Source organism: Giraffa tippelskirchi, chromosome 2, assembly GCF_054371585.1.
Source record: "Giraffa tippelskirchi isolate mGirTip1 chromosome 2, T2T-mGirTip1v1.2.pri, whole genome shotgun sequence".
Taxonomy (NCBI): domain Eukaryota; kingdom Metazoa; phylum Chordata; class Mammalia; order Artiodactyla; family Giraffidae; genus Giraffa; species Giraffa tippelskirchi.
Window position 1 is genome coordinate 140,868,174 of NC_137276.1, and position 24,586 is coordinate 140,892,759.

The 24,586-nt window shown below is 39.4% G+C and overlaps 1 protein-coding gene across 9 annotated transcripts in view; it reads left to right on the plus strand.

Annotated features, from left to right (window-relative positions):
* The window catches only part of FNDC3B (fibronectin type III domain containing 3B), a 362,295-nt gene that overhangs the window by 45,642 nt on the left and 292,067 nt on the right, over positions 1–24,586 (plus strand). For 2 of the 9 annotated variants that reach the window (XR_014077092.1, XM_081570941.1), the window contains exon 2: positions 10,516–10,816. The exons of the other annotated variants lie outside the window; for them this stretch is intronic. The gene's annotated coding sequence lies outside the window, so the exon portion shown is untranslated. The remainder of the gene's footprint in view (positions 1–10,515; positions 10,817–24,586) is intronic. 9 annotated transcript variants of the gene reach the window in all.

The window sequence follows — 24,586 nt, forward strand, 5'->3', positions numbered from 1 at the left end:
GCAGAAGACAAGGGACTCTGGCACCACAGCCAGGGGTGTACCAAACAGCATGAGCTCCAGCACTTGTATCAGTTCCTCCTTGCCCCCAAGTCCCACATGGGTGATGTGGAGCATCCAGATGGGGTTGTGCACAGTAAGATGGTGTTTCTGCTGTTGTGTTGTTGTTTAGTTGCTAAGTCGTGTCCGACTGTTTTGTGACTCCATGGACTGTAGCCCACCGGGCTCCTCTGTCCATGGAATTTCCCAGGTGAGAATACTGGAGTGGGTTTGCCATTTCCTTCTCCAGGGGATCTTCCCTGACACAGGGATCGAACCCAAGTCTTCTGCATTGGCAGGCGGATTCTTTACTGCTGAGCAACTGTGTTTCTGCTTAGGGACACTTTACTTGGGGAATCCACTACTTTTGTAGCATGCAGTAAGTGAACTTGCGCTTTGTCTAGAGGAGAACCATTATCCTATCTGTTAAGGTTGTTCATTGCAAACAGAACTTTGAGAAATAGCCTGGACACAAAATAGTCAGGGCTTCGCTGTTTAGCATACCTGGAAGGACATGGAGGCTCACCGAAGACTGATGGAGAGTGTCTCACAATGATAATATCCTGTACTTTCTGTCCATTTATGTGCCAGGAAGTAAAGATGATCCAATAAAATGGATTGCTAGCAACTTCACAGAGAGTAAAAGATATTAGCTGTTAGGAAGCAAATTCAAAATAAGAGAAAATGGTAATCGCTGGATAATCAGGAGAATGAAAAAGGGAGGCAAATATGAAGAACTTTAATTCTTCTGTAAATTGACATCTTGTTATGATACTTATGGACGTGGTCAGTTCATATTAAATGATATCACAAGCACATCATCAGGGATTATAAATCTTGTTTCTACACTATTAAATCCTTAACATCTTTTGTGAAATGAAAGTGGTTGCCATGTGGACCCAGGCCTAGGTTTAGCTCTGTTTCTTCACTGCACTGTGGCTTAAGGGTTTAAAAAAGATTATTATTATTAGGAAAGTTCATTGTACTCTTTTATTTAAAATAAACCCGCCCCCCACCCAGTTGTTGTTCAGTCACTAAGTCATGTCCAACTCTTTGTGGCTGGTGGACTGCAGCATGCTGTGCTCCTGTTTCTGCTGTCTCCTGGAGTTTGCTCAGTTTTATGTCCATTGAGTCAGTGATGCTATCTAACCATCTCATCCTCTGCCGCCCCCTTCTCCTTTTGCCTTCAGTCTTTCCTAAAGAGTCAGTTCTTTGCATCAGGTGGCATAAAGAAATAAAAGTTTTCTACATTTCACCACACTATAGCTCAAAATTCATAGTGGTTGCTATACTTCTATGGCCTTTGGATCAGTCAACATTAGAGGGGAGAGGAAGTGTTAATGATTTTAATGGCTGCTTTTTGGAGAAGGCAATGGCACCCCACTCCAGTACTCTTGCCTGGAAAATCCCATGGGTGGAAGAGCCTGGTAGGCTGCAGACCCATGGGGTCGCTGGGAGTCAGACATGACTGAGCGACTTCACTTTCACTTTTCCCTTTCATGCACTGGAGAAGGAAATGGCAACCCACTCCAGTATTCTTGCCTGGAGAATCCCAGGGACGGGGGAGCCTGGCGGGCTGCCGTCTATGGCGTCGCACAGAATCGGACACGACTGAAGCGACTTAGCAGTAGCAGTAGCAATTTCCTTTTGAAGGATTAGAATCTAATAAGTGCTTAGGACGTTTAAGAGATATTCTGAATGTCTAGAAATAATCACAATACTGCATCATAAATATAATATTAAAATATTATAAATTCACTTTTCTCAAGTAGTAACTGAAGATTGTCTTACAATAATGGGCATTAGATAGGTCAAGTAAATAATATCTTTATTTTGTGAATAAGGAAACTGACATACACAAGGTAATTTGCCCATTGGTCTGTGTTAGTCTTCTCACTACTTAGAAAAGATTTTGGCCCCAGATGGGAATACCAGACCATCTGACCTGTCTCTTGAGAAACCTGTATGCAGGTCAGGAAGCAACAGTTAGAACTGGACATGGAACAACAGACTGGTTCCAAATAGGAAAAGGAGTATGTCAAGGCTGTATATTGTCACTCTGCTTATGTAACTTATATGCAGAGTACATCATGAGAAACGCTGGGCTGGAAGAAACACAAGCCGGAATCAAGATTGCTGGGAGAAATATCAATAACCTCAGATATGCAGATGACACCAACCTTATGGCAGAGAGTGAAGAAGAACTAAAGAGCCTCTTGATGAAAGTGAAAGAGGAGAGTGAAAAAGTTGGCTTAAAGCTCAACATTCAGAAGACTAAGATCATGGCATCTGGTCCAATCACTTCATGGGAAATAGATGGGGAAGCAGTGGAAACAGTGTCAGACTTTATTTTTGGGGGCTCCAAAATCACTGCAGATGGTGATTGCAGCCATGAAATTAAAAGACGCTTACTCCTTGGAAGGAAGGTTATGGCCAACCTAGATAGCATATTTAAAAGCAGAGACATTACTTTGCCAACAAAAGTCCTTCTAGTCAAGGCTATGGTTTTTCCAGTGATCATGTATGGATGTGAGAGTTGGACGGTGAAGAAAGCTGAGCGCCCGCAGAATTGATGCTTTTGAACTGTGGTGTTGGAGAAGACTCTTGAGAGTCCCTTGGACTGTAAGGAGATCCGACCAGTCCATCCTAAAGGAGATCAATCCTGGGTGTTCATTGGAAGGACTGATGCTAAAGCTGAAACTCCAATCCTTTGGCCACCTGATGCGAAGAGCTGACTCATTGGAAAAGACCCTAATGCTGGGTAGGATTGGGGGCAGGAAGAGAAGGGGACGACAGAGGATGAGATGGTTGGATGGCATCACCAACTCGATGGACATGGGTTTGGGTAGACTCCGGGAGTTGGTGATGGACAGAGAGGCCTGGCGTGCTGCGATTCATGGGGTTGCAAAGAGTTGGACATGACTGTGCAACTGAACTGAACTGAAAACCTTCGTATGACATGAGAGACTAATTCTGTAGTACCCTTCATTCTACTTGACCTGCTCTTTTTTCATGTGTGTGTTTTTTTTTTAAAACATAGAGTATCACTGTCTTACATACTACTACCTAACTTGGTATGATCATTGTTTCTCCTTTGTTGTTGTTCAGTTGCTAAGTCATATCCAACTCTTTGCAACCCCATGAACTGCAGCATGCCAGGCTTCTCTGACCATTACTATCTCCATGAGTTTGCTCAAACTCGTGTCCATTGAGTCAGTGATGCCATCCAACCATCTCATCCTCTGTTGCCCCCTTCTCCTCTTGCCCTCAGTTTTTCACACCATCAGGGTCTTTTCCAATGAGACCAAAGTTTCTCCTTTCTAGAATGTAAACTCCATCAGAGCAAGGGGTTTTTGTCTTTTGTTTCTCTTGTACACTGGTGAATTACTGGTCTGTAACAGCATCTGACCCCTAGTAGATCCACAGTAAGTTTGGTGATTAAGTGAATCAACATGTGGTATATTATGTACCTAGTACTATAAATTGATGAGACTGAGTTTAGATAATATTTCCAGCTTTGGGCAAATGATTAGACATCTCTGGATAATGCCAGTTGTTTCATCTGATAGGGTGAGATTGAATTTTTAAACTGGGCTGGGAGATGTCGCATACACAGTGTTTTTTAAAATTTGGAGGCAGCTTTTGAAAATGACTTCCCTGGTGGCTCAGATGGTAAAGTATCTTGCTAACAATGTGGGAGACCTGGGTTCGATCCCTGGGTCAGGAAGATCCTCTGGAGAAGGAAATGGCAACCCACTCCAGTATTTTTGCCTGGGAAATCCCATGGATGGAGGAGCATGGTAGGCTACAGTCCATAGGGTCGCGAAGAGTCGGACACGACTGAGCGACTTCACTTTGAAAATGAAGGGATTTCACATAAAATGAGGTTTCTGGTTTCTCTTGAAAACCTGGCAACATGGACCCGTGTTCTTGCATGGTAGTGAACGTTGTAAGCTTGGTGTCATCTCCGTGTTTGGAAGAGGTGTCTGCTTTACTTGCAGAGATCTCCATCACCAGATACTGAGGCTGTCAGTTGTTTTTTTTGCCATCATGTGCATACTTTAATTTTTAAAATATAAAAAAAATGTAAATATGAAGTCTTTATTCATGGCCATGTTTCCAAAACAAGAAGCAAGGAAGGTAAACCACTTTGCTCGCTGACATTCCCTTCTTGGCTCTTGTAGCCATTTGGACATCAACAGCCCCTTGATGTTATGATTATTTAAAACCTCTACCTCTTTCGCGTTTTTATGATTTTAGCCATGAGTGCTGATAGTACGCAACAGGGAAGAGAGTGCTTCAGACTTAGAGGAATGAACTTCACTGTTTTGACTGTCCAAGTGGCAGCATGGAATGCGAGTCTGGGGAAAAAATGCTTCCTTTGTTGAACTGTAGATGCGTAATTCGTTTAAATGTTTGAAGTGCATGGCCACATTGCTGTGTGCTCAGGTACAGCATTAGAAGGGCCCTAAAGGTGTGTGTCCTCTATTTGTACTATTTCCTGTCTCCTGAGGAGATTTTTTTTTTCTTCCTGCTTCTAATATTGGCAGGAAATGCAAAAGATTTAGAAAGCATTTTGTTGTTTGGAAAAAATGATTTATTTTCATCCAGGAAAAGTGAGTGTTTTAGATTTGTTGTTACCTTAAAGACTTGAAAAATTGAGCTTTGGATCCTTTTTAATAGGAAGAAGAAATGGCTTTCTCTTCCTAGAGGAATTCAAAACAACTAGACAATTTCAAAACATCTTTAATGTGGAAATGTGACTTATATTTGGACATTGTATGGGCGAATAAGATTGTGCAGGCTTTAGACTCAGGAATTGCATAGGATTAACCATTAGATCCAATTTTCTTTTGACTCTTTACCTAAAGATTGGGCTAAGTTTTCAGGTGGAGAAACTAGGTGAGATGCTACTTACATATTATTAGACAATCTGTGTAAAGTAAAATTTCATATAATTTCATTAGGAGAGTTGAAAATTATTAAGTAGCTAGAGCAGTGTTACCAAAAGATCATTATCTGATAAACACCAGCCCTTGGGTAAAGTTGTACTGATTCTCAATACATATTAGTTCTTGAAGTCCAGCATTAAAGAACCTCTAGCTATTCAATGCAGAGTTTTCAGACTTACTTGATAGCATTCCTTTTTCACATAAGGCATGTTAGCATGAAGCAAAATATTTGTTCCATGGCATATACTTTGGAAATTATCACCTGGCTGGATCTAGAAAAAAAGATACTACATGTACTTGGTTCCTGTGTCTGTATAGGTTTAAATGTTTCCCCTCCCCTTTTATTGGACTTGCAATTACATTTCTATCAGGCTACTTCCAGGGATGTCAGGCAGTGACATGGTTAAAATTTAGTGTAGAATCCAGATGGAATGTAGAGGATAGTTTTGAGTGGTCTTTCTTTTATTTGGAGAACAAATAAATCTATATTGATTTCCGGTTTTTCAGGTCATATGCTTCTAGTTAAGACACATAACTTACCATGCCTGTATTGTAAATGACCATTTTAGGTGTGGTTATCTTTTCCTTGTGCTGTTGTTCTTTTGGAGATTTACTAAGTGTAGGTAACACTTGTTTTCTCTGAGAGCTTCATTAGTTGCCTGGTTTGGGACTTTGCAGAGAACCTGATGGACTAGGGGAAAGGCAGTGGAATAATTAACATTTTGGAGTTTAGTAAGTTAGAGTGGGTGTATATGTGTGTGGGTGTTGTAAAAAGTGTACAACTTGGTTAATTTTCCTGCATGAACTTAGGTAGGACATATTTGTAGAAATCTGAAGCGATTTGAGAGGCAGGAGACCTGACTCTTAATCAATGCTGTGACCTCTAAAAAATAAGGAATTGGATTAGATAGTCCTAAAGGTGCTGCTGATGTTAAAAACAAAAACAAAAAAAAAACCTTAAAAATTGCATTGCAAAATTTAAATGCTGAGGTTGTGTTTTTGAAACTAGTATAGGTTGTAACATGCTAGAAGGGAAATGAAACTTGCATGGTGGAAAAGTTTACGCTGATGTAAAACTATGATTTGGAATCTTTGGTATTTGCCAGGGGCTACAAGAATTAAATGACTCTCCATTCGTAATCTTTCTGTATCTCAAGAGGGCTGCAGGAGAGTTTGAGAGCCCTGGATTGACCTCATTCAGGGACACATCGTAGTCCACGGATAGCAGGAAGAGTAACAGAGTATATTCACTTCTGCCTTTGGCTCTTGAAGCTTTTACCATTCATCACCTCAGCCATTCACATTTGCAGGGAATTAATTAGAACCAGGGAAGTGCTTGCCACATCTTGTTCCTGAGAAGTCTGCAGCCTAAAAAAGCGTATCATTCAAGGTGTAACATGAATGAGTGTTATATGGCTATTGTAATTTTTCTTTAAAGATACGTGGTTAAAAAAAAGTGCTTTCTAGGGAAAATATCTGAGTTGTGCTGGGTCTTTGTTGCTGCGCTTGGGCTTTCTATCTGCAGCAAGCAGTGGCTACTCTGTTGTGGTGTGCAGGCTGCTCATTTAGGTGGCCTCTTTTATTGCAGAGCATGGGCTCTAGGTGCGAGGGCTTCAGTAGTTGCGTGGTGTGGCCTCAATAGTTGCGGCGCATGGGCTTAGTTGCTCTGAGACATGTGGGATCTTCCCAGACCAGGGTTTGAACCGTGTTACCTGCATTGGCAGGCAGATTCTTAACCACTGGACCAAGGGAGGTCCTGGGAAAATATCTTATAAGTGGTACTTTATTTATGACTCTCATCCCAAATTAGTGAAATTGCTGTGTTAGGATCGCAGAATTTAGAATTGTAAGGAAATTTGCAGATAATCTAGTCCAGCCACATCACGTTGCAGATAAATGAAGGCTTGGAGGCACTCAAGTCACACAGCTGGTATTTGTAATAAACCAAATTAAACCAAGTCTCTAGATTGCCACTGAGATCCTCTTTTCTCATATCATGTAGATTTCAGGCAGTGTGTGCAGTGCTAGAATTCCTTGTGAAATGCTTTAAAAAATTGAAATATATCAATAGTGTACATACAGTAGATTTGAAAAATTGAGTCTTCACAAGTATGTTTTGAAATATAATTGATCATTTAGAAATCATTTTAAAAATAAATTCTACAAAAGGTAGCTGTACAAGTGCAATCTCATCATTTGTGTTGAAGGCATTCTCCTAAGGATATGTGATGCTTAAAACAAATAGCTTGTGTAGAGGGTATAAAAAAGGCTATTTTTATTCACGTATCCAGCAATAAGACTTTTAAGATGCATAGACAATGGCCAAATAATATTCAGGGTTCTGGTTTAAGTGATAGGGAAATTAGTTCTCTTATGGACAGAAAAGGCGTTGAGAGAGAACTGACTGGTCATGGTGTTGAATTTCACAGAATTAGTTTTGAATAAGTAGGATTTTCAGTGTGCTGTGAGCTTTTTAAACTCACAGTAACTAATACCCATAGGATTTTGCAAAGTAAAAATTAGTTCAGAACAAATTATCCCCTTTATGAATTCTCATTTCTGAATGAAATCTATGAATCAAGAATGTATGAACACATCTTTTAGAATGTATTGAAAACGTGTTTCAGAATGTATGTTATAGGAGCACAGTATAAGATTGGAGCAAGACATTCTACTGCAGGAATTTCTTAGACCCCAGGAAAAAACATTAAGAATTCTTTAGTGAGTGCTGGAAGCAGGAAACAACGCGGCACAGCTGTCTGCCGAGGTTGGAGGATTTCCCTTTGATGGTCAGGGCTGAATCCTCAGTTGATTGAAGGTAGTGGGTAGATAGCAACACACGCCACACACAAGTTGAATGTCAGATTTACTGAACCCTCAGCACTATGATGCTTTCAGATGATAATTTCAATCATAGCAATATCTTAATACCTTTGACAGAAGGGACTTGGAGCATTAAAAAAAAAAAAGATTCCAGTAAGACTGTTTTGTAAAGATCAAGGACATGGGGGTTTGAGAAATCTCACTCTCTACTCATTATTTGAAGATGTTTTTTGACATCTTCGCTCATTTACAAAGTTAGCCAAATGTGTGAAATCGTATTTCTAGTGTTTGCACAGTGCCAGGCACATAAGATACCCAATGAATGTTTGAAAACTGAGGGAAGAAATTTCCAGATCTGTCTACTCACCTCTATCTGCCTTCAGTCATGCATATGATTTCAACATGTATTCATTTGTAGTAGTGCTCTGATTGTGGTAATCTGTCAGACGCGGCCGTCTGTTAAATAAGTTGAGTCGGTGTGCTTAATTCTAATATCTTAATTATTAGGTGTTGATTAAAATTTTTAACAGTCGATTTAAAATTCTCAGACATTACTATTACTATTGTCTTTGAAATGTTGAACAAAATAGAGGTGGAGACCAGGGTTTCGTCTGGAAGCTTGTCCAGCATTGGACATAGTGTTCTCTTTTCTACTACTTCGGTTCTGATTGAGGACGAATGAGTGGAAGGAGCCTTGGTGCACAAAGGATGGCAAATATGTGGCATGGATCTTCTCAATTTTTAAATCTCACTACATTGGTAGCCATCTCTTAACTCTCACTAGCCTGGGGCTTTCTCAACACTGTAATCCAGGCAAGTACCAAATCACTTTGAGTGGGCTTGAGAAAAAAGCCGGGGTTCTCACCAAATAGCACCTGTTAAGGAGCTGCAGAAGGATTTGTGCTTAGAACACGCACCGAGTTCTTGGTGGAATCAGAGTAACCCAGGCTTTCTGATTCTCCAGGGTCATACTCCTTGGCACTTTGTTTTCTCATCTAACATAATGGGATTGTGAAAATAAACTGAAAGGATATCCTTACTTGGGCTCCAGCTCACAAGATTAAAACTAAACCATTCTTTACCTTGTTTTATCTGGATACTGAAAATAATAGAGCTAATTTAAGTTTTCATTTTAGTACTCTCTTCAATGCTATGAAGAATTTGGGAAATAATTTACTAACATAAGACTGGAGTTAAGGAGTTGGGGCAACGCAGTAGAATAAAATAAAATTCTTCTGAAGTACTTGGGGAAATATTTTTTAAATTTTGTTGGAGTATAGTTGATTTACAAGGTTGATAGTTTCAAGTGTACAGCAAAGTGAATCAGTTATACCTATATCCACTCATTTTTAGATTATTTTCCCATATAGGCCATTACAGAGTACTGAATAGAGTTCCCTGTGCTATGCAGTAGGTCCTTATTAGTTATCTATCACCTTGTGGCTCAGATGGTAAAGAATTCATCTGCCAACACAGGAGATGTGGGTTTGATCCCTGGGTTGGGAAGATCCCCTGGAAAAGGGAATGGCAACCCACTCCAGTATTCTTGCCTGGAGGATTCCATGGACAGAGGAGCCTGGCAGGCTACAGTTCATGGGATCACAGAGGCAGACACAACTGAGCGACTAACGCTTTCACTTTTTCATATATATATATAGTAGTGTGTTTATGTCAATCCCAATCTCCCAATTTATCCCTTCCCCTAGCCTTACCCCCTGGTAACTATAAGTTTGTTTTCTACTTTTGTGACTCTGTCTGGTGGATATGTTCATTTGTACCTTTTTTTTTTTTTTAAAGATTCTACATATCAGCAATATCATATAACATTTGTTTTTCTCTGTCTGATTTATTTCAGTCAGTGTGGTAATCTTTAGGTCCATCCATGGGAAAATATTTTTTTTGAAGTAGCAATTGTTAGAGGTACAAGCATGTCTCATCTATTAAGTAGAGCAGGTAGGACTTTCACTTGGCAATGCTGTTGTAAGTTTTAATTGCATTTATATTTGTTGTTGCAGATACTTCATATATATATAGATGGGATTTTACTCAATTCTGAATTACCAAGGTTTTTATATAATATTAACATGTGCAAAGAGATAGTACAGTTTGAAGAAGAGGTGCACATTTTCCCTTAATTTGTAAACATCTGAAAAAAATTATTAGATATTACAGGAGTCTGATATTTTATAGATTTAGAAATACGCATTATAGGATTATGGGTTCTGTAATTTCCTAGTGCTTTTTCTAGAGTATATATATATCTATGCATGTATGTATACATATATGTATGTGTTTAAGTGTGTTTGTTTTGGAGCATTAAATTTCAGCTTTATGAAGCTTTGTCACTATAGTTACTGGAAATACAAGAATGCATTTTGTACTGATAAAATGTAACAAAAGTTGTTACCTTCTTCAAATACTAGGCTTTTACTTTAACACATGTGAAATTTGTATTTATTCATCTTGACACAAGTAGTCACCGAAGGGCAATTTTCAAAATTGTGTTGCTTCCAGGAATGTCAGCTGGAGTGCTCTGGCATTTCACTAACATTGTGCTGTGTATGTGGGGGGCGGGGGGCAGTGATGAATGACTTTTTACTGCTTCAGAAAATAAGAGTGCAGCTTAATCACAAGATGGGCCGGTTATCTTTGTTCATTTCATGACCATGGAATGCACCTCTAACCTTAACAACTCTTCTTTCAGATGCGTTCATAAGCCATCATCACTGGCAGAAAGACCAACACATATTACAGGTCTCTTTGATAAGGGTTGATTGTGTCCTCTTGGCAAAGAAGAACAGCAACCTTCACATGTCAAACAGGACCAGTACAGAGTGTAAGTCTCCTGTATGGGGAAGATCTTTGTAGATACTTCAGCAAACCTAGAAGTCTGAATAGAATGAAGCTAAAGAAGTAACTTCTTGAGTATCAAGGAATGCATCAAGTATCTGAGCCACCACCACATGCCAGGGTCCTATACCAGTATCCTGAGGACCTTTTAACAGGTGCATATTCTCTCGCCTTAAAAAAAAAATCTTCCTTAAGTTGTCATTTAACTTCCTCATATGTCAGGTCAGGGAGAAGTTTGCCCAAAACACATTATTTGGAGGTAATAAGTGAATGAGGAAAATTTGCTTGCCTAGAGTGTCTCTTGAGTTTTCAGCGAGGCTCAACTGTCAGATAGGGGAGAAAGCCGAGCAGTCCATCACTCTCCTTTCACACTTGAGGGTAGGGAGGCCCAAAGAGCTCTTAGTGGAAGTCATTGTAAACTGGAGTAACCTTGAGGTAGCGTTAAGCAGCAGATAAGCCTTGGACAGGGAGGCCTGGGGTGCTGCAGTCCATGGGTTCGCAAAGAGTCGGACACGACTAAGCGACTGAACTGAACTGAAAGCTTGGACCAAAGTGAATGTCCTAGGAAGGAGGAGGAGAGGAACATGAGCACGTTTCAGCCATCACATGCTTCTGGGAAGTCGTGACACTGGTGGGAGGGAGAGTTGTGTGGATAGAGTAGGAAATACATTTATATAGGCAGGAGACTGTAGAGGATTTTTTTGGCCTGAAAAAGTGTTTTTGAGCTACAGAATATGATACCTAGCCTCTATATATAGCATTAGGAAAGATCTAAGACATGGTATAGTGTATTTTAGGACTTTTCTGAAAATGCACATCACCTGCCCTTGTTCAGAGGGAAGATATCCAGGTCGACGGAATCCTGGGGATTCTGATTTAGTAGTTCTGAGGTGGAATTGAAGGATCTGGATTTTTAAACTGCTGTATTGAGAAATAATTCACATCATACAGTTTACTCATTTAAGATGTCAATTTCAATATATATGTATTTTAGCATATTGGCAAGGTTGTACAGTTACCAACATTGTCAAATTCTAGAACATTTTTGTACCTTTTAAAAGAAACCTTGTACTACCTACTAGCAATCACTCTGCCATGCCCATCCCCCCCCCCCCCCCCGCCAAGTTCCAGGCAACCATCAATCTACTTTCTGTCTCTAAAAATTTACCTGTGCTGGACATTTCATTAAAAGGAAGCTATACAATATGTGGCCCTCTGTGACTGGCTTTTCCCCCTTTGCATAGTATTTTCAAAGTTAATTCATGTTCTGTCATGTGTCAGTACCTCATTCCTTTTTATTGCCAAATAATTTTCCATCGTGTAGGTATACCATGTTTATTTATCTTAAAGTCGATAAATGTTTGGGTTGTTTCTCCTGTTCTTGGCTTTATGAGCAATGCTGCCATGAACATTCATGAGGAATCAACGTTTCTAAACAAGCACCCCACCTGCAAATTCTGTTGCAGTGTTTCCTGCGTCAGACTTGGAGCAGTTAGCTTAGGGGAACTCCTGCTTCCACAGTGCCAAGTCCCTCATTCTACATCTCTCATGAACGCTGCTCTAGCTTCTGCTTAAAGAATTCCTGGTTTGTGAAAGTGAGTGGTGGCCTAGTGAAAGTGATGTGTAAGAATGAATTACGTGGTCTGTGTGTGCAGGTTAGAGTGGACAGAAGGGGGAGATGAGAGAGAGATGGTAGGCAGGATAAGATGGTTCCAGATGTTTCCAGAATCTAGAAGTGATTTGATTTAACTCCTGAATTAGGACACTGGCCCTGCTGGTCAGGAGTGGAAGAGTCAGAGGAACAGAATTTTATTAAAGGATCCTTTCAATAGTGGTGATTTTAAAATATTCAACACTTTATATTTTTAACTGACTCAGACATGGTTATGTCTAATTCTGACCTTATCTATTCCTATCATCCTGTTTTTCCAAATAAATGTGTTTTTACCGACTGTTTTGAGAGAGGAAATCCGGGATAACTAACTGAAGGATATAGGATAATAAAAAAAATGCTGGGTTATGGTATTTTGAAGCCTGTGGTCAATTAGGGATGTTTAAATATTGTGCAAGCCTGTGTCAGACTGAACTTTTCAAGGTTCCTTTTTAGATTCAGGATTCTGTGGTATATCTTGAAACTGAAAATAGTTTCTAAGAGCCAAGGCCGCACCATCCCTGCAGGTTGGCCCAGCTGTGCCCAGGGTGAGGGCAAGCCACACCTGTGAGCCAGTTTAGAAGGTGGAGCTGATACCATCAGTGACCCTTCTCAGGAAGTCTTAGAAGTGTGTTTTGTATAATAGGATTTTCATTGGCCAGACGTCCATTATCTGTTTCTCATTATTCCATTGGCTTCTTTGACAAATATGAGATTGCCTGTAAAGTGGTCTGTGTTCTATATACATTTTTCTCCTTAGCAAAAGTATCTCTTCAAAAATAAAGGTCAGAATGTATTGGTAAATTCTTCATCCTACCTGTGCTGTGCTGTGCTGTGCTTACTTGCTCAGTCATGTCCAACTCTTTGCAACCCTATGCATTGTAGCTCACCAGGCTCCTCTGTCCATGAGGATTCTCCAGTTAAGAATACTGGAATGGGTTTGCTGTGCCCTCCTTCAGAGATCTTCCCAACCCAGGGATTGAACCCAGGTTGCCCACATTGTAGGTGGATTCTTTACTATCTGAGCCACCAGGGAAGCCCAAGAATACTGGAATGGATGGATAGCCCTTCCCTTCTCCAGGGGATCTTCCCAACCCAGCAATCAAACTTCTGCATTGCAGGTGAATTCTTTACTGTCTGAGCCACCAGGGAAGCCCTCATCCTACCTACCTAACCATAATCACTGTGAACACTTTGGTATATAGTCTTTCATTTCTGTTGTCTGTGAAAAATATATTCCTAGTTTTGCAGAAGTTGGACTACAGCATAGACCTTCTGTTTGTTAACCTATTATTCCTCTATGTTGTTATTTCCCTATAAACAGTGTACTTTGTACATCTTCCTTTGTTAGCAGGTTGATTTCAAATGCATTTAAAATTGGCAGCATAATCTTTCATTGTGTAAAGCAAAACTTTTTACCTGGAAGCACAGAAACAAAACATTGAATTTACAGTTTGTATGGGGACCATTCACTTCATAATTCTATTTAAATACTTACACATAATCTAAGAGTATTATATCATTATAACCTGATGTCAGATAGAAAGAAATTATGCCTTTGGTACACATTGGTCATCTCAGTTGAATACATGATATTCCCTAGCTTTACGCTAAGGTCAAGGACCCTGAAGAAGATTTTGCCACATTCTCTGAAAATGTTAGTTGGGAACCAGTTCTTTATTTTTTAAAAGTTGTCAGTGTTATGATCATGAAATATCAGAAATGAAAAATAAAAAAAAAAAATGAAAAATAGGTCTATACTGTGTAAACTATAGCCCTCTAACTTTATAGCTTTCATATTCCCTTGTAGCTCAGTCGGTAAAGAATCTGCCTGCAGTGCAGGAGACCTGGGTTCAATCCCTGGGTTGGGAAGATCCCCTGGAAAAGGAAATGGCAACCCACTCCAGTATCCTTGCCTGGAAAATCCCATGGACAGAGGAGCCTGGTGGGCTGCAGTCCATGGGGTCGCAAAGAGTCGGGCATGACTGAGTGACTAACACTTACTTACTTACTTATGGATAGAAGAAATTGAAATGAAACACATCACCTTTTTAACAGTGGATGTTTCTAGGTGAATGGAAACCTTCGTCCTGTTTTTCTGTATTTCCAGGTTCCTAGAGTAGACATGTATTATATAATACATGGGGATGTGGGAATTGAAACACAGGACAAATATTTTTAGGTTTCAGATGAGGGAGGGTGCACCAGTAGAGAGAAGCCACAAAGATAAGAATGGGTAGTTAGTTTTCTTCTGAGAATGAAGCCTGCCAACCCTGAGGGAACTTGGGCCCCACCCTGTACTTTTCATAGCTAGAGTTTTTGAAGTCCTTTGTGCTAGTTAGGGACTAGCGTAGTTAGCACAGCTAAGTAAGTATGTACCAGATTGCTATTATTAGTTTATCTTGAGACTTGCTGGGTCTCATTTGATTGACTTCTCCACCTAGAAAGTTTGATTTATTTTGGCAGTTCAAGGAAGATTTTTTTGGAGTGCTTGTTATCTAAAAAGGTAATAAGACTGGGGAACCTGCTTTCCCTTCCTCCCTTTAAAAAACAAAAACAAAAAAACTTTTCTGGTTGGTCCTAGTGAGCATGCCTAATCTTAGGGATTACTCAGCAAGCATGACCCCAGGGCTGGTTTTGTAAATGTTACCAAATCAATCTATTACTTAACCACAGATGTTCTTCCATTGTTGTGTTCCACACAGTCCAGGCCGAATGGTGGAAGCTCCTTCTGGGACAGTTGGCTAAATCGTGTCTTTTAGGTCTTTATTTGTATGTTTGTACATTGAATTGGAAATATTTCACCACAAAAATGTAAGCAGTCACATGGTGCAGCTTAGATTGAATTATTTGGGTTTTTAAAAGTTAACTTTTATAATTATACAAATTATAGGTGCTCAAATATAAATACAAAAGAAAAAATATAACTCATTTCATTATCCATAGGTTAACCATTGTTAACATTTTGGTTTTATTTCACTACAGTCTTATAAGCAGTTATGTGTACATATATACCCTGTACATGCCACTGAATATTGTTATGAACATCTCCATGTAATATTTCTGGTTTACTTTTTCCATGTTGCAGTAGTGACTTCCTGAAGTTTGTAAGTAGTAGTATTTATGGGTACAGATCCTTTTCATTTTATGGTGACTGCCTCAAGTATTAGACTTCCTATCAACCCTTGAGATGTATGTGCTAATAGTGATATTCTTTGTCGCTGTACCCAAACTGACAAGTTGTTAGAGCTGCCAGGGACCTTGATCATGGAGTTCAGTCCCCTAATTAGAGAAATGAGAAAAGCAAGCCAGAGGAGATTTGCCCCTTGCCCAGTATCATTAAATTATTTAATGACCTAAGAATACTCCTGTAGGAAGCAGCTGTTACTTCTCTTTAGCAGGTTGAGAAATGGGGTATTGAGAATTTAATAACATTTTTGAAAGAACTCAGTTGTGTGTGTGTGTGTTTTTAAAAAACTGAGGTAGGGAGGAAAAAGTCAAACTGATGGAGGCTCAGTGGTTCACCTGCCATTGCAAGAGATGTGGGTTTGAACCTTGGGTCTGGAAGATCCCCTGGAGGAGGAAATGGCAATCCACTCCAGTATTCTTGCCTGGGAAATTCCATGGACAGAGGAGCCTGGTGGGCTGTAGTCCACGGGGTTGTGAAGAGTCAGACACGACTGAGTGACCGGACCCACACATTTATGAAACTTACTTGTTTATTTTATTTTTCAACTAGCAGTTGATTGATTTGATGGCATGTGTCACCATTATCTTTATTTCCTCACATATTTGTGCAGAAGTCATTGATATGATGCTGACAGTGCCCACTTTCCCATTTGAGGCATTAATTATTTTTTTGCTTTGGCAGTTAAGCAAAATTAAGGAACCCTAATTTTCAGGAGAGATAAGTGACTTAAAATTTTGATTTCTTTTAAATTACATATTAAATACTAACACCTTTCATTAGTTTTGAAAAGCAATAGCTTCTTAGGAGTATTTTCCAGTTTTTTTGAGAAAAGCAAATATCATGTCCTTGTGACTTTTTTTTTTAAATAAAGTGATACCCTGAGAGATTAGCTACAAAATGAAATGTACTTGTCGACTGCTTCTCTTTAACCTTGGGAAGAACCTGGGGGCTTGATTGTGGACAACACCAGCTTTGTTTCCCCTGAAGTATAGGCAGTTGGGGCCTGTGAACATGGCACTTACAGTGGTTCACCGTCGCCTGCCTTGGAAAGCTCTCTCTGGAACGGTCTGAGGTGCTCTTGGTGAGGCCTGCTTCCTGTGTGAGGGCCTGTTGTGGAGGCCTCCCTTGAATGGGAGGCTTGTGAGAAGTGGTTTCCCACCAACACACAATGCGGCCTCTCCGCAACGTAAATACACTTTCCACTCGGGGTCAGACTCAGCGCCTGGCCAGAATCCCCTTGCAAAGAAACTATTTTGTAGTTCCACTTATTTATAGTGGCCAGTGAAAAATTAATATGCTTGCTTAATCTATTTTTAAAAATAAAAGGGAAGCCCCTTACCTAACAGTGTTTGCTGAATGTAAATCAGTTGGCTGTGACATATTTTGATCTTGCTTACTTGCTGCTCTAGGAAAATGAATGTCACCTTTTCACTAACTGTTCTGTTTATATTTGAAGCTTGAGGTTCTTGTTTTAAGACTTATCCTTTTGTGTCACGAAAACTCCTTTTGGGTTCTCTGGTGAAGACCTAATAGGCTACGGATAAAGAAAATAGAGCAGTGACTGTAGAAAACACTAGATCAAGTCATCTGTGGATTTCAAATGGGCTCATTGAGCAGTCAATGAAGGTCTGGAGATCAGAGCAGTTAAGAGTCTTACTTGGGAATGGCAACACAAAATTATTTGTCTTTATTTCCTTGGAATGGATGGTTTGCTTTGAATCCAGGGCATAAATGTGACTACTTGTGAGACTAAACTCAGACCCCGTCCAGTGGGCTTGGATTTATTGGAGTCAGGTCCCACTCTCTCCCCCAATGTGTGCTCACATTCCTGACATTCCAAGCCCAGGAGTACTTGCTCCCCAACATCCATTCCCTATCCCTCCAGCCTGCTGCTCTCTTATCAAGATTTTACCAAATGAATTTGTTTCACTGAAGTACTTTAAAGAGTGTAACATAAACTCTTGGAGAGAAAAGTCCATGCTGGAATTTGGATACTTTTCATTTGGGTTAATTTATTCTTTGTTTCAGACCCTGCCAGGTGAATTGTGGATGTACAGAGTATATAAAATAGGGACAGTTTGTCTACTAGAAAGTGAATTTACATTTTTCTTACATTTTTACATCTCAGGTGTTTGGCATGGAGTAGTGGTTGTCAGAGTCTGATATGGGGGGCCCTTGGGTGATCCTGAAATTCTTGTAATAGGTTTCATGAGGTTGTAACTATTAATAATCCTAAAATGTTTTTATGTCTTTTTCAATCTTATGCTTTTGTGCCGTTCAGTAGTGTTAACTGAAAAATACTTTGTCTTTCATCCTTTCACATGAGGAGAAATACAAAAATTGAATTGGAGACCATGCATTTTGTAGCAGAGTTGAAATTTAAAATTAGTTTCCTGGAAAGGTTTTAAAGCCTGTTAGTGGACTGCTTAAATTTGAAGTTTGAATGATTTCAGAACAAAAGAGTGTCTTACACAAAGCAGAACCTAAGTGAATAAATAAATAAATAAATGCAGCCTCTCTGCATTTTCTTAACAAACTATATTAGTGTAATTAATGATGTCATCATTATTCACAGGGGTTGCTTAGAATATAAGCAAGTACCATGCTTTCAAACATTTAGATTCACTTCATTTGCATGTGAGTTTGTATAGACCAATTGCCATTTCATCCAGTAAAACAAATCTCCTTGCATTTTTTTTTCTTTTACCTTTAAAAGAAAGAAAAAAATTTTTTTTTCTGAAAAATTCCACATTTTGGAGTTTTCAAAAGTATTAGTCTGAATTAGTAAAGTGTGTATTCATGTTAAAATTTTGTAATGGTCTAAAATTTGAAATAGTAAATAGATACTCCCTTGCACAGTGTGTCTTTGCACCTGCTAATTTGTTTCTTTATAAGCATCATTTCATGTGAATTTTCTGTTTCAGTACCTTGTAAGTGCTAAGGAACACCTGGTATTTGTGGTGTGTTTAGTCCCACCAGGTGAAATACAGAGCTGCTTATGAGGACGTCATCAGTTGTGGACTCTTAAAGAAATAGTTTGTTTTAAAAAACATGTTTGTAAACTGATTTTCGGAGAAGGCAATGGCAACCCACTCCAGTACTCTTGCCTGGAAAATCCCAAGGACGGCGGAGCCTGGTGGGCTGCCGTCTGTGGAATCGCACAGAGTCGGACACGACTGAAGCGACTTAGCAGCAGGAGCAGCAAACTGATTTTCAGTGTATTGTATACTATTCTTGTTTGTTTCTCCACCACCCCCTCTCCCCCCACATAGGAGAGGAGGAAATATTGGAACCAACATCTAAAATTAGTAATAAAGTGTTAGAAATATTTGAGATGCATATTTAATTATAAACTGAATAAAACACCAATGATGCTTCTATGAGACTGAAGTAACAGCTTCAGAGCTCATCCTTGTCATGAGTGTTTTATAACATCAATTCAACAAAACTGAGTTTGTTGTTGCATAAATAAGCATGACTGAGTTCTATATGAGCTGATTAAAGAAAAAAATTTAGTATTCTTCTGGTTAATCAGAAATGAAGGTTGAGGAAGGGGGCATGTTTTGAGACAAATTCATCTTCTGGCACACTTAAGACTAGGAAAGATGCCGCAGCTGGGAAACCAGATTTAGACTGTGAAGCTTATCTCAGATGAAAGGTTTCATAGAGCATGGTGGTCTGTTGATGGGTTTTGTCAGAAGTGTCCAATGTGGATTTGGGTTATCGAATATAACATTTCAGTGTAATACTATTTAAACCTCATGCCTTCGTTTCTAGAATCCTAAAATTCTAGTACAGTCCCTGGTACACAGTAGATGCTCAGTAAATATTTGTTAAAAGAATGGTTGATTATCTCTGTTCATGTCCTTTGATTTGATATTTTAGATTTTCTTCAGCTGAGTCCTTCTTTTGGGATATTGAAAATAATAGAATCTTGAAACCCGTTGTACTATTCAAATACCTTGTTCTAAACAGTTTCCTCATCAATAACTTGCTAAGCTGCCCTCCTTTGTGAAGTAATTTTGCTTTTGTGTTTCTGTGAAGTAATTTTGCTTTTGTGTTTCATTATGGCCCATCGTAGTCTCTCTGAATGTCACCACTGAGGGTTTAACTTCAGTATTTTCTAGTTTGTTTTTCTGCTGTTTCCTTTTTCTCCCTAAATTTTAACCATCTGGACTACATGATAGTACAGTGAATTTGCTTAACTTCCCTTAAGCTACTTTAAAAAGTGTTTTAAAAAATCATTAAATCTGCATCTTGGTAAGGATACACCAAAAATTCAGTTACTGGCTTTGTGTACAGGGAACTGGGGACTGGATAGGAGAGAAATGTACTTTGATTGGGTGTCTTTGAAAGTTACCTTTTGAATTTTGTACTATGAGCTTGTTTTGTCTAATTTTTAAAATTCACTAACCTATGAATTTTTCATCAGCCTTTCCACTGCCATGTTTTGTTGCCGGATTCTTAGATGTTATAATCAGCTCCCTGAGAGAGTGTTGATGTCTTACCATCACTTTCTGTCTGAGTCTCTTTCGGCACATCGTTTAACCTCTCTCAACCTTAGTTATAATAATATCTGTTCAGAGGGGAATACTGCCTCCTTCACTTGAATGCTGTGAGGCTCGGGAACAATTAGTGCACAGGGGCTTTAAGCCGTGACCGTCTTTGCTTTGGGGACTTCCTCTCAGCCTTTCTCAGAAATGGTTTGGTGTTTGCAATACATTTTCCCTTCCCCCCAAAGTAACAAGTGTTATACCTGGCTGTTAGGTACCCAAGTGGTTATAAAAATGTAAATTTAATTCATAATAGATCTCTAAAAGCAGAATAATAAAAATATATTTTGGATTTCATTAGAGGGAAATGTGCTGCTGCTACTGTTTAGTCGCTCAGTCATGTCCAACTCTGTGCAACCCTATGGGTTGCTTTGTCTGTAGGATTCTCCAGGCAGGAATACTGGAGTGGGTTGCCATGCCTTCCTCCAGAGGATCTTCCTGACCCAGGGATTGAACCGGGGTCCCCTGCATTGCAGGGAGATTCTTTACTGCTAAGCCAGCAGGGAAGCCCATCTAGAAGTTGTGTTAAGGCACTGACATTACAGATGAAGGAACTGAAACCCAGGGGCTGTGCAGGCACACCTTGAGCCGGGGCCCTGAGGATCAGTGGGACCTGTCAGCCTGCTGTGGGGCTTCCAGGCAGGTGGTAATGCCCGAGGGCTGGGTGAGGAGTTGAGTGTCTTCATAGTTTAAATCTCATCTCTTTCTATAACCCTGTGACCGGTGCCGCTGCGCCCTCCCCCCACTCCCCCCCTCCTCCACAGCCCCCTACCCACCCCCCACCCCCCTACCTTAGAGCTTGACTGGTGTGGAGGTAGGAAGACCTAGAGCTGGAGGGGGCTTTAGGAGTGACCTTTTTTTTTTCCTTCCATTTTTGGATTATAGTTTTCTAGACTTTTTTCCAACATCCTATAGAAAAAGATATAAAGAAACAAACACACAATTCCAAGTCATTGCAAAGAAATATTTTCAGTTATTCTCATCTTTGGATAAAGTATGTGACAAAGTTAGCTTGGATGTGACTGAAAATAAGGGCTCATAGCTTTGGAATGTTCTTTTGTAGATGCTAGACTGTCATCCTTGGGATGTGAGAGAAGGATGTAAGATTTATTGTGCTGAGTGTACCCGGAGTCTAGGTGTTCTAATAAAAATGTCTAATTACATCTGCAGACCTCTTTAAACACTGTTTAAAAACAATGAACAAAACAAACGGACCTTGTGTTGGTAAACTTTTTTTTTTTTGAAGTTGGGCAGCCTTTCCCTTTTAGTTAATATTTGTAGAACTGAGCTGTTTATGTGTGGATATGGATCTGAGGTCCAGAGATTGTGTATATATAATGATGTAATTTTAAAAAAAGTTTTTGTGTTTCATTAAAGATTTGGGGTATATTGAGGGGCTGTGGAAGCAGCCAACCTCTGTATATTCATGGAGAATTATAAAAATAGCCTTGATGGATATAATGTTTACATATGATCCTCAGACATGTAGAGTATTTCTCCTTCTCAGGAAATAGTGCCTTCCTTATATAGTAGTTTTGAGTTCAGATGTGACTGTGCTAAATTAGAATAAAGAAAGCATCTATGAATTCTTGAAGGTGGGGCCTATACATTAGACTACTTGACATCTCTCCTTAGCCTCTGGAGCACAGTGGACAGTTCTTTTTTTATTTGTTGTTTGAATCACATATTATTATTTATTTTAACCCATGGCAGCAGTGGCGGTGGTGTTTTTAATCTAAGCTCAATTTCACAGGATTTCTCCTGTGGATTTAAATGTTGCCACTTAGTTCTCCTGTGTTTATAGTTGGATGCTAAAACCAAGAATGTTTTTAAGGTTAGGAACTTTTTCAGACAACTGTGATTTAACTTCACTAATGAACTCATATCAGACAAGAAGACAAATTCCAGACTATTTGTGCCTCAACCAACCAGCTGGGTGCATACCTCCAGGTACTGCTCATGTCTCAAGAAGTTTTTCTGCATGAACAGTTATCACCACTCCTTCTCTCATTCAAGTGGCAAGCCATGGCAAGAGTCTTTCTTTCACAGCTGTGTAGAACTCAGCTGTAAAATTAGATTTCATTGGCATACAAGCACAGTGATTACTATCACTGTTTACTCAGTAGGTTCTTTTTTCAACATTTTCTTTAGGTTCTTCCTCTCTTATCCAGAAGGCTCAGATTATATTCATATGAGTAAGAGGAGCTAATAGGTTTTTAGAGTTTGAGTAAACCTCTTTTTTCAGTTTTTATTTAATCTGTATGAAGTAAGCACTGTAGGCAGAGGTGTTTTGAACGATAATAGAGCAAAAAGAAACCTTGAAGGTGAATCTATAACCTTGTCATTTGGTAAAAGGAGGAATTAATTGTCCAGATTTAAAGCTGATGATTGGTAACCTCAGATTAGAACTCATGTTTTCCAGTACTCAGTCTTGGGGTCTCTCTGCTCCAGTGCTCTTATTGTTCCTATAACATACCAGTGGTCCTTTGAACAGTTTTTAGTGGAGGGGCTGTGAAAAATTCTAATAAATATCTTTAAATTTTTCTTCATATCCTTTTTGAGGGGACAGTTTAATTTGATTTTCAGGAGAGTGTTGGCCTGTACAGGTACCTTTCCTCATGGTTGCCCATAGTGTACGGGAGAGACAGTACAAAGAGAAGCACTGAAACCACCTCCAGCCTTTTCTTGCCCGATGGCAGTGCCCCACATCAGGTTCCTAAGTGGCCACATGCTTATTCCACACAGTCAGCGCCAATGCCAATGCCACTGCTGTAGTTGTTACCAGAAGGGAGAGAAAAGTCCTGCTTTCACCGTGGCAGGAACATGGTAAAAACAGGCTGATGTGTCTTGATGGATGAGCAGATTTTTTTCAATTTCAGAGGTAAAGGAAGTGGCACAGTGTTTCTATTTTGTTTTCATTATTATTATTTTTTTCTATTGATGCTATTGTTGGTGTTTCTATAGTTATTATCAGAAAGCTGCATTTTGCTCAGAAGGCTAGAACCGTTTTGAGAATTTCTAGGTCTTGAAGTATCAGTCAGGGATTTATCTTTCAAAACCAGAATGGAGCAGGAACGTATGACGTTTCTCTGATGAAAACAGCAGTGATACTTTGATACCCCATTACTTGTAAGAATGTGTATAACTAACTTTTAAAACACATTTTCTTCTCTTTCTCTTTCAATAACTCTCCCTTCCTCATCTCTCCCGCTTTGTTTTCCTAAATCTGGATAATAAGAGGACGACACACTAGGAAGCTGTCAGTCCTTGTAACTGAGAGCATGTATACACAATGGCCACCTGTATGAGAAGGAAGTTCAGGAAAGCAGTTTTTCTTTCTTTTTTCTGGGCAGTATGATTCTCTGTCAAATTTTGACTTTTTAAGATTTTTCTTTCTTTACCACAGTCATGGCATATACAAGTGTGAATCAGCTGCATAAATGTTTGTTGTAATAAATTACATTTTATTAGGCTTAGGTTTTACTTTGGGAGCCATTAAGAAACTTTTAATCACTCATAAAACATTAGGCATCTGATAATTATATTGTTTTAAAAGAGATACAGTAATTTCATAGTAACCTGTCATACCCATCTGCTTCAAACACAACACAGCAAAACAAAGCCCCACTTCTTTTTTTTTTGTGATTCAGTAAGTTTATCATATCGTCGTTTTGACTACTAATTTTGACTCCTTGCTGTGTTGAATCAGGAAAAAAAAAATTTCTTTTCCTTATTACTATTTAAGAAAAATGGCTAGAACATTTCCATGGTGTTTGTGACGATTTTCTGACACATGGTCCAGAGTAGATTTTTACTGTTAGAAGTCACTAAGTATTTTTAGCAGAGAAGGAACTTTTGTTGAAGTATGAATCAAGCTATGATTTTACTAATGTGCCCATGAGCATATTCTTCTCAGGCTGCAGAACAGGCAAACAGCAAGCAAAATGTTTTCGTGCTGCTTAGATTTTGTGAAGGTGATTGGTTAATGTATATTTTATTGGAAAAGATTCAAGCTTTATGGAATCACAGTTAACTTTTAGTGGTACGAATTCTGAGGGCTTCTCTCATAGCTCAGCTGGTAAAGAGCAGTCCTGCAATTCAAGAGACCCCAATTCGATTCCTGGGTTGGGAAGCTCCCCTGGAGAATGGATAGGCTACCCACTACAGTATTCATGGGCTTCCCTGGTGACTCAACGGTAAAGAATCTGCCTGCAATGCAAGAGACCTGGGTTTGATCCCTGGGTTGGAAAGATCCCCTGGAGGAGGGCATGGCAACCCACTCCAGTATTCTTGCCTGGAGAATCCCATGGACAGAGCCTGCTGGGCTACAGTCTCTGGGATCGCGAAGAGTTGGACATGGACTGAGCAACTAAGCACTGCACACGTGGTATGAATTCTGAAGATGGTTTTATTTATTAGATTATTTGCCTAATTGCTTTATAGGTCTTAATTGATTTCTATCCATCCATTTCCCATTCATCAAGAAACCCCTTTTGCTTCTGAAAGTGTATTTGAATTGCAGATGGAAGCA